The sequence below is a fragment of the Vombatus ursinus genome, unplaced genomic scaffold, assembly GCF_900497805.2.
Source record: "Vombatus ursinus unplaced genomic scaffold, bare-nosed wombat genome assembly UNPS02014832.1, whole genome shotgun sequence".
NCBI lineage: Eukaryota > Metazoa > Chordata > Mammalia > Diprotodontia > Vombatidae > Vombatus > Vombatus ursinus.
This window is the reverse complement of record NW_020954610.1, coordinates 28,571,072-28,585,686: the sequence shown is the minus strand read 5'-3', so window position 1 is coordinate 28,585,686 and position 14,615 is coordinate 28,571,072. Positions and strand designations below refer to the sequence as shown.

The 14,615-nt window shown below is 34.9% G+C and overlaps 1 pseudogene; it reads right to left on the bottom strand.

Annotated features, from left to right (window-relative positions):
• The window catches only part of LOC114025831, a 75,562-nt pseudogene that overhangs the window by 42,773 nt on the left and 18,174 nt on the right, over positions 1-14,615 (bottom strand).

Below are 14,615 nucleotides of genomic sequence, written 5' to 3'. Positions count from 1 at the left end.
GCCTGATGTCCCAGAACTAGAAGCTAAAATATTCAGTAAAAGAATCCACCAATGACATCCTCAAAGGGATCACAAAATGAAAATTCTAAGAAATATTGTAGCCAAAATACAGTATTGTCAAGTCAAAAAGAGAATACTGCAAGCAGTCAGGAAGAAACAATTTTATATTGTGAAATCATAGTCATGACTATGCAGAACTTAGCTGCCTCTATATTAAAAGATCTGAAGGCTTGTAATAGGATATTTTGGAAGAAAAAGGATCTTAGATTACAACCAAGAATCAAATACCCAGCAAAACTGAGCATAATCTATTGGGGGAGGAGATGGACATTTTATGAAATAGAAGAATTAACAAACTTTCTTGATGAAAAAAAAGATAAATAGATACAAGAGAATAGATCCAAGAGAGACAATTTGAAAATTATTGGTGTACCTGAAAATCATGATTAAAAAAAAAAAACCCAAACAGCATCTTTTAGGAAATCATCAAGGAAAACTGCCCTGAGATCCTAGAACCAGAGGGTAAAATAGCCATAGAAAAAATCCACCGATCACCTCCTGAAAGAGATCCCAAATTGAAAGTGCCAAAGAGTATAGTAGCCAAATTCCAAAATTACCAGATCAAAGAAAAAAACACTGCAAGCACCCAGAAAGAAACAATTCAAATATCATGGAACCACAGTCAGGATTACACAGGACCTTCTAGTTTCTACATTATAAGATTGTAGGGTGTGGAATATAATATTCCATAAGGCAAAGAAGCTTGGATTACAACCAAGGATCAACTACCCAGCAAAAATGAACTTGATCTGTCAGGGAAGGAGATGGATATTCATTGAAATAGGGGACTTCTAAACCTTACTGATAAAAAGACTACAGCTCAACAGAAAATTTGATCTTCAAATACAAGACTCAAGAGAGATATAAAAAGGTAAATGGGACAGAAAGAAACAACAACATGTTATTAATAAGGGCAAAATGATTACATCCCTATAAGGGAAGATGAGATTTGTAACTCTTGTGAACAGTATTGTTACTACACCATGTTTGTTTGTTTTCTAATTTAATTTAATTTAATTTTTTATCTTTTATTTATTTTTACCTTTCAGCATTTACTTTCACAGGATTTTGAGTTCCAAATTTTCACCCCATCTCACCCTTCCCCCCATTCCAAGGTGTAATACATTCTGAATACCCTTTCCCCTAGTCTGCCTTCCCTTCTAACTCTGTCTCCCTTCTCTTAATGCCTTCCCCTTCTCTTTTCCTGTAGGGCAGGATAGATTTTTGTACCCCATTTCCTGTATTTCTTATTTCCCAGTTGCATGTGAAAATATATTTTTTAAACACGTGTTTTTAAAACTTTGGGTTCCAAATTTTCTCCCTTCCTCCCTCCCCACCCACCCTCATTGAAAAGGCAATGTGTAGGTACTCAAAACACTTCCATAGTAAACACGCTATGAAAAACTAACTCTAGTTCCCTTAATCTTATCCTGCCCCCTCATTTATTCTATTCTTTCTTTTGACCCTGTCCCTCCTCAGAAGTATTTGCTTCTTATTACCCCCGTATCCAATCTGCTCTCCTCTCTATCATCCCCCTACTCTCTTGTTCCCTTCCCACCCCCTATTTTCCTGTAGGGTAAGACAGATTTCCATACCCAACTGAGTGTGTATGTTATTCCCTCCTTAAGTCAAATACTATGAGAATAAGATTCACTCATTCCCTCTCACCTTCCCCCATTTCCCCTCCACTGTAAGAGCCTTTTCTTTTCTGTTTTTTTTGTGAGATAGTTTACCCTGATTCTACCTCTCCCTTTATCCTTCTCCTACTATAATCCTCTCTCACCTCTTAATTTTATTCTCCAGATATGATCCCTTCATCTTCAACTCACCCTGAGCTCTCTCTCTCTCTCTTTATATAAATATACATATAATTTTTTCCCTCCAACTACTCTAATACTGACAATTGTCTCATGAGTTACAAATATAATCTTTACATGCAGGAATGTAAACAGTTCAAATTTCATAAGTCTCTTATGATTTCTCTTTCCTGTTTACCTCTTCATGTTCCATTTGAGTCTTGTATTGGAAAGTCAAATTTTCTATTCAGCTCTGGTCTTTTCATCAAGAATGGTTGAAAGTCCTCTATTTCACTGAATGACCATTTTATCCCCCAAAGGATTATACTCAGTTTTGTTGGGTAGGTGATTTTGGTTGTAATCCTATCTCCTTTACCCTCTGGAATATTATATTACATGCCCTGTGGTCCCTTAATGTAGAAGCTGCTAAATCTTGTGTTATCTCTATTGTGTTTCCAGAATACTTGAATTGTTTCTTTATGGCTGCTTGTAATATTTTTCTCCTTGACCTGGGAACTCTGGAATTTGGCTACAATATTCCTAGGAGTTTTCCTTTGGAGATCTCTTTCAGGAGGAGATTGGTGGATTCTTTCAATTTCTATTTTGCCCTCTGGTTCTAAAATATCAGGACAGTTTTCCTTGATCGTTTCTTGAAAGATGAAGTCTAGGCTCTTTTTTTGATCATGGCTTTCTGATAGTCCAATAATTTTTAAATTCTCTCTCCTGGATCTATTTTCCAGGACAGTTGTTTTTCCTATGAGATATTTCACATTGCTTTCTAATTTTTCATGCTTTTGGATTTGTTTTATAGTGTCTTGATTTCTCATAAAGTCACTAGCTTCCAATTGCTCTATTCTAATTTTTAAGGAAGTATTTTCTTCAGTAATCTTTTGGACTTCCTTTTCCATTTGGCCAATTTTGCTTTATAGGGCTTTCTTATCCTCATTGGCTTTTTGGACTTCTTTTGCCATTTGGGTTAAGCTATTTTTTAAGGTGTTATTTTCTTCAGTATTTTTGGGTCTCCTTTAGCAAGGACTTGTTTTTCATGATTTTTTGCATCACTCTCAGTTTTTCCTCTACTTCTCTTACTTGCTTCTCAAAATCCCCTTTGAGCTCTTCCAAGGCCTGGGACTGATTCATATTTTTTTTTTGGAGATTTTGGATGTAGGAGCTTTGACTTTGTTGTCTTCTTCTGGTTGTATGTTTTGATCTTCTTTGTCACCAAAGTAAGATAATATACTCTGACTCTTTTTGCGCTACTTACTCATGATCCCAATCAATTACTTGAGTTTTTAACACTTTGTTAAGGTAAAAGTCTGCTTCCAATGTGGAGAATATACTGTCCCAAGCTTCTGGGGTTTGTACAGCTGTTTTCAGAGCTACTTCTAGGGACCTGCAAATTTTCAGTTCTTTCTAGGTGAGGTGTTTCTTCTCCACTGCCACAACAAGCTTCACAATGCCAGCACTCCTCCTCGACCCAGGACCACCCCTCAGAACTGTGACCCAGATCCAAGCACTGGTAAAGCAAGAAATTCCTGCCTCAGCACTGGCAAAGAGATCCCTGCAATCACCCTGTGATCAGCTACTCAATTCCCCCTCAATCTGTGGGCTGGAAGCTCAGGAGACAGCTGTGGCCCGCAGTAAGGACTTGTGGCTGAAACCTAGTTTCTCTCTCTCACCACAGTCACAGATTTTTCCCACTGACCTTCCAAGTTGTCTTTGGCCTTACTGGGTTGAGAAGTCTGGAAACCGCCACAGCTGCCGAGGTTCAGTACTCTGAGGCTTTCTCCAGGTTCACTTCAGCCTGCGTGACCATGTGGAACTGTGCTCCTCTCCCTGCCCAGCACAATATACTTTCAGATTAACCATCCAGGTTGTCTTGGGCTGGAAATTTGTTTCACTCTGTCTTTTTGTAGGTTCTGCTGCTTTAGAATTTGTTTAGAGCCATTTTTTTTACAGGTATTTAGAGAAGTTTGGGGGAGAGCTCAAGCAAGTCATTGCTTTCACTCCACCATCTTGGCTCCACCCCCATCATTACACCATGTTAAAGGGGTATACATAGAGGGGGGTATAAATTGATTTTAATGCAATGAAAAAAAATTAATCAAGTGGGTTAAATGGATCCAAGTAAGTGGATTAATCTGATTCTAATTAAGAAAATATACAGAGAAAAAAGGAAAGGAGGAGGCAGAAAAGTTACATAACATTACAAAAAAAGGCACAAAAACTTATTACAGTAGAGGGAAAGAAGGGAGGGAGATGAGCATTGTTTGAACCTTACTCTCATCAGATTTGACTTAAGAAGTGAATAAGATAATCATTTAGGTATAGAAGTCTAACTTGTGCTATGGGCAGTGGGAGGGAAAAGGGTAAAGAAAAATAGAGGGAATAGAAGGGAGGGAAGAAGTAGTAAAGGGTAAATGGGAAGAAAAAGAAGGGTGCTAATAGAAGGAACATGGGATTGAGGGAGGCAGTGGTCAAAAGCAAAACACTGGTGAGGATAATAAGGGAGAAAGGAGAAAGAAACACATAAATAGGGGGGAAATAAGGTGGAGAAAAACACACAGATAGTAATCATAACTGTGAATGTGAATGGAATGAACTCTCCCCAAAAAAAGGAAGTGGATACCAGAATGGATCAAAAACCATAATCCTACAATATGTTGTTTACAGGAGACACATTTGAGTCAAAGGATATGAACAGGCAGTTCTATGACAAAGAAATTAAAGCCATCTATAGTCACATGAAAAACTACTCTAAATTGCTACTGATTAGAGAAATACAAATCAAAACAATTCTGATGTACCATATCACACCGATCAGATTGGCCAATATGACAAAACAGGAAAATGAGAAATGTTGGAGAATATGTGGGAAAATTGGAACACTAATGCATTGTTGGTGGAGTTGTAAAATGATGAAACCATTTTGGAGAGCAATTTGGAACTATGTCCAAAGGGCTGTAAAAATGTGGATACCCTTTGACCCAGCAATAGCACTTCTAAGTCTATATCCCAAAGAGATCATACAAATGGGAAAAGGACCTACATGTACAAAAATATTTATAGCAGCTCCTTTTTTGGTGGCAAAGAATTATAAATTAAGAGCATGCCCATCAATTGGGGAATGGCTGAACAAGTTGTATTAGATGAATGTAATGGAATACTATTGTGCTATAAGAAATGATGAACTGGTAGACTTCAGAAAAACCTGGAAAGACTTTTATGATCAGATGCTGAGTGAAGTGAGCAGAGCCAATAAAATATTGTACACAGTAATTGCCATGGTGTACGATGACTAATAATGATAGAGTTAACCTTTCTCAGTAATGCAAGGATCTAAGACATCTCCAAAGGCCTCCTTATGGAAAATGCTATCCACATCCAAAGGAATGAGTATGGAGTTTGAATGGAGGTTGAAGCATACTATTTGCTACTTTTTTTCTTATGTTGTGTTTTGTTTCCTCTTTCTAGTGGTTCCTCCTATTGGTTATAATTTTTACTTACTGGAGACACATTTGAAACAGAGTGACATACACAGGGTAAAGGTAAAAGGTTGCAGGAGAATATATTATGCTTTCCTTGAAGTAAAAAAAAAGCAAGGGTAGCAATCCTGCTCTCAGGCAAAGCAAAAGCAAAAATAAATCTTATCAAAAGAGATAAGGAATGGGGGCAGGTAGGTGGTGCAGTGGATAAAGCACTGACCCTGGATTCAGGAGGACCTGAGTTCTAGCTGTGTGACCCTGGGGAAGTTAACCATTGCCTAGCCAAAAAAAAAAGATAAGGAAGGAAACTATATCCTTCTAAAAGGCAGCATAGACAATGAAGTAATATCATGACTAGACATATGTGCACCAAATGTTATAGCATCCATATTCTGAGAGGAGAAGTTTAGGGACTTACGTAAAGAAATAAACAGCAAAACTATACTAGTGAGTGGATTTCAACCTCCCTCTCTCTGAACTAGATAAATCTAATGACAAAATAAACAAGAAAGAAGTTAAGGAGGTGAATAGAATATTAAAAAAGTTATATATGGTAGACCTCTGGAGAAAATTGAATGGGGATAGAAAGAAATATACTTTTTTCTTGGTGGTCCTTGGCACATACACAAAAATTGACCATGTGCTAGGGCATAAAAACCTCACAATCCAAAGCAGAAAGGCAGGACTATTAAATTCATTCTTTTTCAGATTATGACGCAAATGTGACAAAGGGCCATGGAAAGATAGACTAAAAAATAATTGGAAATTAAATAATCTAATCCTAAAAATTTAATGGGTCAAAGAACAAATCATAGAAACAATCAATAACTTTATTCAAGAAAATGACAATAATGAGACAACATACCAAAACTTATGGGATGCAGCAAAAGCAATTCTTAGGGGAAGTTTTATATCTCTAAATGCTTACATGAATAAAATAGAAAAAGAAGAGATCAATGAATTGGACATACAACTAAACAAAAAAACTAGAAAAAGAACAAAGAAAACCATAGACCAATTTCCCTAATGAATATAGATGCAAAAATTTTAAATAAAATATTAGCAGACAGATTACAGCAACTTATCACAAGAATAATACACTATGAACAGGTAGGATTTATACCAGGAATGCAGGGCTGGATCAATATTAGGAAAACTATCAGCATAATTGATCATATCAAAACCAATACTAGCAGAGACCACATGATCATCTCAACAGATGCAAAAAAAGCTTTTGACAATACCTTTTCCTATTAAAAACACTAGAAGGCATAGAAATAAATGTAGGTTTCCTTAAAATAATAAGTAGCATCTACCTAAAACCTTAAGCAAGCATCATATGTAATGAAGACAAGCTGGCAGCATTTCCATTAAGATCAGCAGTGAAACAAAGATGTCCATTATCACCACTGCTGTTCAATATTGTACTGGAAATGTTAGCTTTATCAATAAGAGAAGAAAAAGAAATTGAAGTATTAGAATAGGCAAAGAAGAAACAAAACTATCACTCTTTGTAGATGACATGATGATATACTGAGAGAATTCTAGAGAATCAAGTAAAAAACTACTTGAAACAATAAATAACTTTAGCAAAGTTGCAGGTTATAAAATAAACCCACATAAATCATTGGCATTTCTATGTATTACCAACAAAGCCTAATAGAAAGAAACAGAAAGATAAATCCCATTTAAAGTTACTGTAGGCATTAAAGAATATTTAGGAATTTACCTACTGAAACAAACCCAGGAACTATATGAACACAATTACAAAACACTTTTCATACAAATAAAGTCAGGTCTAAATAATTGGAAAAAACATCAGTTGCTCATGGGTAGGCTGAGCTAATATAATAAAAATGACAATTTTACCTAAGTTAATTTACTTATTCCGTGCCATACCAATGTAACTACCAAAAATTATTTTATAGAGCTAGAAAATATAATAACAAGATGCATTCAGAATAAGAAAAGGTCTAGAATATCAAAGGAACTAATGAAAAGAAATGCAGGGAAATGTGGCCTAGCCATTGCAGATCTTAAATTGTGTTGTAAAGTAGCAATCATTAAAACTGTTTAATACTGGCTAAGAAATAAAGTGGTGGATCAGTGGAATAGGTTAAGTATGCAACACATAGTAGTCAATGACTGTAGTAATCTATTATTTGATAAACCCAAAGAACCCAACTTTTGGGATAAGAACTCACTATTTGACAAAAACTGCTGGGAAAACTGGAAAATAATATTCCAGAAACTAGGCATAGGCCAAAATCTTACACCATATACCAAAATAAAGTCAAAATGGGTTCATGATTTAGATATAAAGGATGATAGTATAAGCAAACTAGGAGAGCAAAGAATAGTTTACCTATCAGATTTATGGAGAACAGAAGAAGAAGAAAAGAGGAAGCAGGAAAAGGTAAATTACATAACAAGAAAAGGTACAAAGACCAATTACAGTAGAGGGAAAAAAGGGAGAAAGTGAGAATTGTTTGAACCTTACTCTCATTATATTTGGCTCAAGTAGGAAATAACATACATACTCAATTGGGCATAGAAATCTCTCTTATGCTAGAGGAAGAAGGTGGAGGGGGGGGAATGGAGAGGGTGAGAGAAGGGAAGAGAAAATGAGGGAGACAGTGGTCAGAACAAAACACTGATAAGGAGGGAAAGAATGAAAGGTGAACAAAATGTATAAAAAAGGGACAATTGGATGTAGTGAAAGATACAGTCAGTAATCATAGCTGTGAATGTGAATGGGATGAACTCTCCCATAAAAGGGAAACAGTTAACAGAGTGGATTAAAAACCATAAACCAACAGTATGTTGTTTAGAAGAAACACATTTGAAGCAGAGATATACACATAGAGTAAAGATTAAAGCCTGGAATAGAATATATTATGCTTCACCTGAAGGAAACAAACAAACAAACAAACAAAAAAAAAAAAAACAAGGGTAGCAATCGTGATCTCAGAAATAGCAAAAGCAAAAACTAGATCTCATTAAAAGGGACAAGGAAGGAAACTACATCCTGCTGAAAGGTACCATAGACAATGAAGTAGTATCACGATAAACATATATGCACCATGTGATATAGCATCCAAATTCTTAGAGGAGAAGTTCAGGGAGTTACAGGAAGAAATAGACAGCAAAAGTATACTAAAAACATATACTAAAAAGTACACTAAAAGTGGAGGACCCCAACCTCCCCCTCTCAGAACTAGATAAATCTAATCACAAAGTAAATAAGAACAAAGCTAATGAGGGGAACAGAATTTTAGAAAAGTTAGATATGGTAGACCCCTGGAAAAATTGAATGGGGATAGAAAGGAATATGCCTTTTTCTCAGTGGTACAGCAACCTACACAAAAATTGACTGCGTATTAGAGAATTAAAAACTTCAAATCTAATGAAAAAAGGCAGAAATACTAAATGCATCCTTTTCAAATCATGATACAATAAAAATTACATATACTAAAGATCCATGGAAAGATAGAATAAAAATTAATTAGAAAATAAATAATCCAGTCTTAAAGAATGACTAGTTCAAACAACACATCATAGAAATAATCAATAACTTCATTCAAGAGAATGACAATAATGAGACAACATACCAAAACTTATGGGATGCAGTGAAAGTACTTCTTAGGGGAAGTTTTATATCTCTAAATGCTTGTGTATGGGGCGGGGAGGGGGGAAGAGAACAAGAGAGCAGGAGGACTATAGAGAGGAGGGCAGATTGGGAAAGGGGGTAATCAGAAGCAAACACTTCTAAGGAGGGACAAGGTCAAAAGAGGGAGTAGAATAAATGGGGGGTGGCATAGGATGAAGGGAAACATATTTAGCTTTTCACATGACTACTATGGAAGTGTTTTGCATGACTACACATGTATAACATGTATTGAGTTTCTTGCTTTCTCAATGAGGGTGGGTGGGGAGGGAGAAAGGGAGAAAATTTGGAACCCAAAGTTTTAAAAACAAAAGTTAAAAAAAAAGTTTTCACATGCAACTGGGAAATAAGATATATAGGAAATGGGGTGTAGAAATCTGTCCTGCCCTAATGGAAAATTGAAGGGGAAAGGGATAAGAGAAGGGGTGGGAGAGATAGAAGAGAGGGCAGATTAGGATAAGGGGTATTCAGAATGCATGCCATATTGGGGTGGGGGGAGGAATGAGATGGGGAGAAAATTTGGAACTCAAAATCTTGTGAAGTGAGTGTTGAAAACTAAAAATAAATAAATTAATTTCAAAAAATACAAAAAAATACAAAAAAAGAAATAATCAATAATTTCATCCAAGAGAATGACAATAATGAGACAACATACCAAAACTTATGGGATGTAGCTAAAGCAGCTCTAAATGGAAATTTTATATCTCTACATGCTTGCATGAATAAAATAGAGAAAGAGGAGATCAATGAATTGGCATGCAATGAAAAAAACTAGAAAAAAGAACAAATTAGAAATCCCCAATTAAACACCAAACTAGAAATTCTGAAAACCAAAGGATATATTAATAAAATTGAAATTAAGAAGAGTATTAAACTAATAAATAAAGCTGAGTTGGTTTTATTTAAAAAAACAATCAAATATATAAACTTTTGACTAATATGATTTTAAAAAAATAGAAAGAAGAAAACCCAATTGCCAGTATCATAAATAAAAGGCTGCATTCAATACTAATGAAGAGGAAATTAAAACAATAACTAGGAGCTATTTTGCCTAGCTGTATGCAAATAAATCTGACAAACTAAGTGAAATGAATGAATACTTACAAAAATATCAATGGCACAGATTAATAAAAGAGGAAATAAAATACTTACATAACTCCATTTCGGAAAAAGAAAATGAACAAGCCAGCAATGAAATCCCAAGGAAAAAATCTCCAGGACCAGATGAATTTAAAATTGAGTTCTACCAAACATTTAAAGGACAATTAATTCCAATTCTATATAAATTATTTGGAAGAATAGGTAAAGGAGTCCTTCCAAATTCTTTTCCTGATAAAAAAAAATGGTTCTGATACCTAAACAAGGAAGAGCCAAAACTGAGAAAGAAAAGTATAGACCAATTTCTCTAATGAATATTGTTTCAAAAATTTCAAATAAAATATGAACTAAGAGATTGCAGCAATTTATCACTAGGATAATACACTATGACCGAGTGAATTTATACCAGGAATGCAGGGCTGTTTCAATATTAGAAAAATGCCAGTATAATTGACCATGTCAATAATGAATTAACAGAAATCATATGATTATCTCAAAAGGTGCGGAAAAACCTTTGACAAAATACAGGGTCAATTCCTATTAAAAATGCTAAATGCTATCTACATCCAGAAAAAGAACTATGGAGCCTGATTACAGATTGAAGCATACTCTTTCCTCTTTTTCTTTGTTTTTTTTCCTTTGTAATAGTTTTTCCCTTTTATTCTGATTCTTCTTTTCCAATGTGACTAATGTAGAAATATGTTTAATAGGATTGTTCATGTATAGCTTCTATCAGATTATATGGCATCTTGGGGAGGTGAGAGAAGGGGTGGGATTCTAGTAAAAGTGAATGTTGAAAACTAAAAATTAATTAATTAAAAAAGAATAGTAATTCTTAATGTGGGGTCCATGGATAGATATCTGGTAAACTTGGATTAGAAAAAGAAAATAAATTTATTACCCTAATGCACAAACCTGACCATATCAACCCCCTACTCAATAAACTCCAGTGGATCCTTATTGCCTTCAGGATCAAATATAAAAAAAAATCTTCTCTTTGGCATTCAGTGCCCTTTATAACCTGGCCCCTATTTCCTTTTCAGTCTTCTTACACTTTACTCTCTCATATGTATTCTTCAATTCAGTGATATTGGCTTCCTTGATGTTCCACAAACAAAACACTCAATCTCTCAACTCTAGGCATTTTCTTTGACTGTCCCTCATGTCTAAAATACTTTCCATCCTACTTCCTTTTCTTCAAGTCCCAGCTAAAATTCCAGCTTCTACAGGAAGCTTTTTTTCAACCCCTCTTAGTTCTAGTGTCTTTCCTCTTTTAACTATCTCCTATTTATCATGGGAATCATTAATCATTAGCTTGTTTACACATATTTGCTTCTTTGTTGTGTCCCTCATTAGGTTGTAATTTCCTTGGTGGCAAATACTGGTGTATTTTTTTAATATCCCTAGTTCTTACCACCATGCCCAAAATGCACTAGGTACTTGATAAATACTTATTGACTGATCAACTAACCTCTAACTGAAATTTAGCATTTCCAATTATGGATGTAACAAAAGCCTATATTAATATTAGGGTACTGTTAAAGGTGTTGATCAGAAATGTTGCCGTGTTTTAAATGTATTTAAATTTCCCCCTTAGCATAGTAGTAACTCAGCCCCCCTCATATTTTAACAGTTGCTAAATATATTCTATCTATAGTGGATAGTCAATGTTTACATGCCCCTAGGAAATAAACCATTAAATCACAATGGTAATAATACCTTCCTACTGGCATTCTAAAAAAAGATTTCCAGGAAAAGGCAGAGAGCCATAACAAGAAAATTAGAAGAAGATGGCACATATTACTTGTCAGACTTATGGAAAGCCAAATAATCTATGACTAAACAAGAGATAGAGAGCAAGATTAGGTGTGAAATGGGTAATTCCAATCACATTAAATTAAAATGTTTTGTACAATTAAAACAAATGTAGCCAAAATCAGAAGAAAAGCAGAAAATTCATGAGGAAGGGGAAGGGAATTTGGACAGTTTCTCAGATAAAAACTTCATATCTCAAATGCATAAAGAACTTTGTCAAATCTATAAGAATATACATCATTCCTCAATTGATAAATGGTCAAAGGATATGAACAAGTAGTTTCCAATGAAGAAATCAAAACAAAGTGTAGTAATATGAAAAAATGCTCTAAATTATTATTGATTAGAGGAATACAAATTAAAACAAACTTGAAATATCACTTTACACCTATCAGATAATTAAAAGGGAAAGCAACAAATCTTAGAGGGGATGTGGAAAAAATAGGACAATAACTCATCATTGGTGGAATTGTGAACTGATCCATTTTGTAAAGCAATCTGGAATTATGCCCAAAGAGTTATTAAACTTTGACCCAGTAATACTAATACTAGGTCTGTTTCCAAAGATGATTTAGGAAAAAGGAAAAGATCCTATATGTTCTAAAATGTTGATAATACCTCTTTTTGTGGTGGCAAAGAACTGGACATTGTGGGAGTGTCCATCAATTGGGGAATAAATAAGGGATATAAGAAGTGATGAGCTCAATGATCTTAGAAAAATACATGGAAAGATTTGCATGAAATCATGAAGCAGAATAAGTGAGCAGAACCAAAAGAACATTGTATACATATCTTAAAATGTCTTAGTATTATTCCATTAGGATAGCTAGGAAGTACAGTGGATAGAGTACAATGAAAGAGTCATTTTTTTAATTAATTAATTTATTTTTAGTTTTCAACATTCACTTCCACAAAATTTTGACTTCTAAATTTTCTCCCCATCTTGTCCCTCCACCCATCTTAAGATGGGATGCATTCTGAATACCCCATCTCCTAATCTGCCATCCTTTCTATCTTGCCCCTGCTTTTCTTATCCCCTACCCCTTCAATTTTTCTGTAGGTCATGGTAGATTTCTATACCCCATTTCCTGAATATTTTATTTCCTAGTTGCATGTGAAAACATTTTTTTAACTTTTGTTTTCAAAATTTTGGGTTCCAAATTTTCTCCCTTCCTTCCTCCCCACCCACCCTCATTGAGAAGGAAAGCAACTCAGTACAGGTTATAAATGTGTAGTCATGCAAAACACTTCCATAATAGTCATGTTGTGAAAAACTAAGTATATTTCCCTTCATCCTATGCCACCCCCCATTTATTCTATTCTCTCTTTTGACCTTGTTTCTCCTTAGAAGTGTTTGCTTCTGATTGCCCCTCTCCCAATCTGCCCTCCCTTCTATTATCCCCTGCTCTTTTGTCCCCTACCCTCCCCATTTTCTTGTAGGATAAAATAGATTTCCACATGTAATTGAGTGTGTATGTTATTCTCTCCTTAAACCAAATCCAATGAGAATAAGATTCACTCATTCCTTCTCACCTTCCCATTTCCCCTCCACTGTAAAAACCTTTTCTTGTCTGTTTCATGTGAGATAATTTGTCTCCATTCTACCTTTCCCTTTCTCCTTCTCGCCATATAATCTTCTCTCACCCTTTAATTTTATTCTAGATATCACCCATTCATCTTTAACTCACCCTGTGCCCTCTATCTATCTATTTATCTATCTACATATATACATACATATTTTTCCCTCCAACTACTCTAATACTGACAAAGGACTCAAGAGTTACAAATATCATCTTTCCATGTAGAATGTAAACAGTTCAACCTTAATAAGTCTTTTTATAATTTCTCTTTCCTGTTTACCTCTTCATGTTTCTCTTGAGTCTTATATCTGAAAGTCAAATTTCCTATTCAGCTCTGGTCTTTTCATCCAAGAATGATTGAAAGTCCCCTATTTCACTGAATGACCATTTTTTCCCCTGAAGGATTGTGCTCAGTTTTGCTGGGAAGGTGATTCTTTGTTGTAATCTTATCTCCTTTGCCTTCCAGAATATTATATTCCAAGCCTTACAGTCCCTTAATGTAGAAACTGCTAAATCTTGTGTCATCCTGATGGTGTTTCTACAATACTTGAATTGTTTCTTTCTGGTTACTTGTAATATTTTCTCCTTGAGAAATTTCTCCTTTGAGTAATTTGGCTACAATATTCCTAGGAGTTTTCCTTTAGGGATCTCTTTCAGGAGGTGATTGGTGGATTCTTTCAATTTCTATTTTGCCCTCTGGTTCTAAAATAACAGGGCAGTTTTCCTTGATAATTTCTTGAAATACGATGTCTGGACTCTTTCTTTGATCATGGTTTTCAGGTAGTCCAATAAGTGTTAAATTCTCTCTCCTGGATCTATTTTCCAGGTTAGTTGTTTTTCCAATGAGATATTTTACATTGTTTTCTATTTTTTCATTCTTTTGGAGTTGTTTTGTAGTGTCTTTATTTCTCTCAAAGTCCCTAGCTTCCAATTGTTCCATTCTAATTTTTAAGGAAGTATTTTATTTAATAAACTTTTGAACTGCCTTTTCCATTTCGTCAATTTTGTTTTTGAAGGCGTTCTTCTTTGAACCTCTTTTGCCATTTGGGTTAGGTCATTTTTAAGGTTTTATTTTCTTCGGTATTTTTTTTGGTTCTCCTGTAGCAAGCTGTTG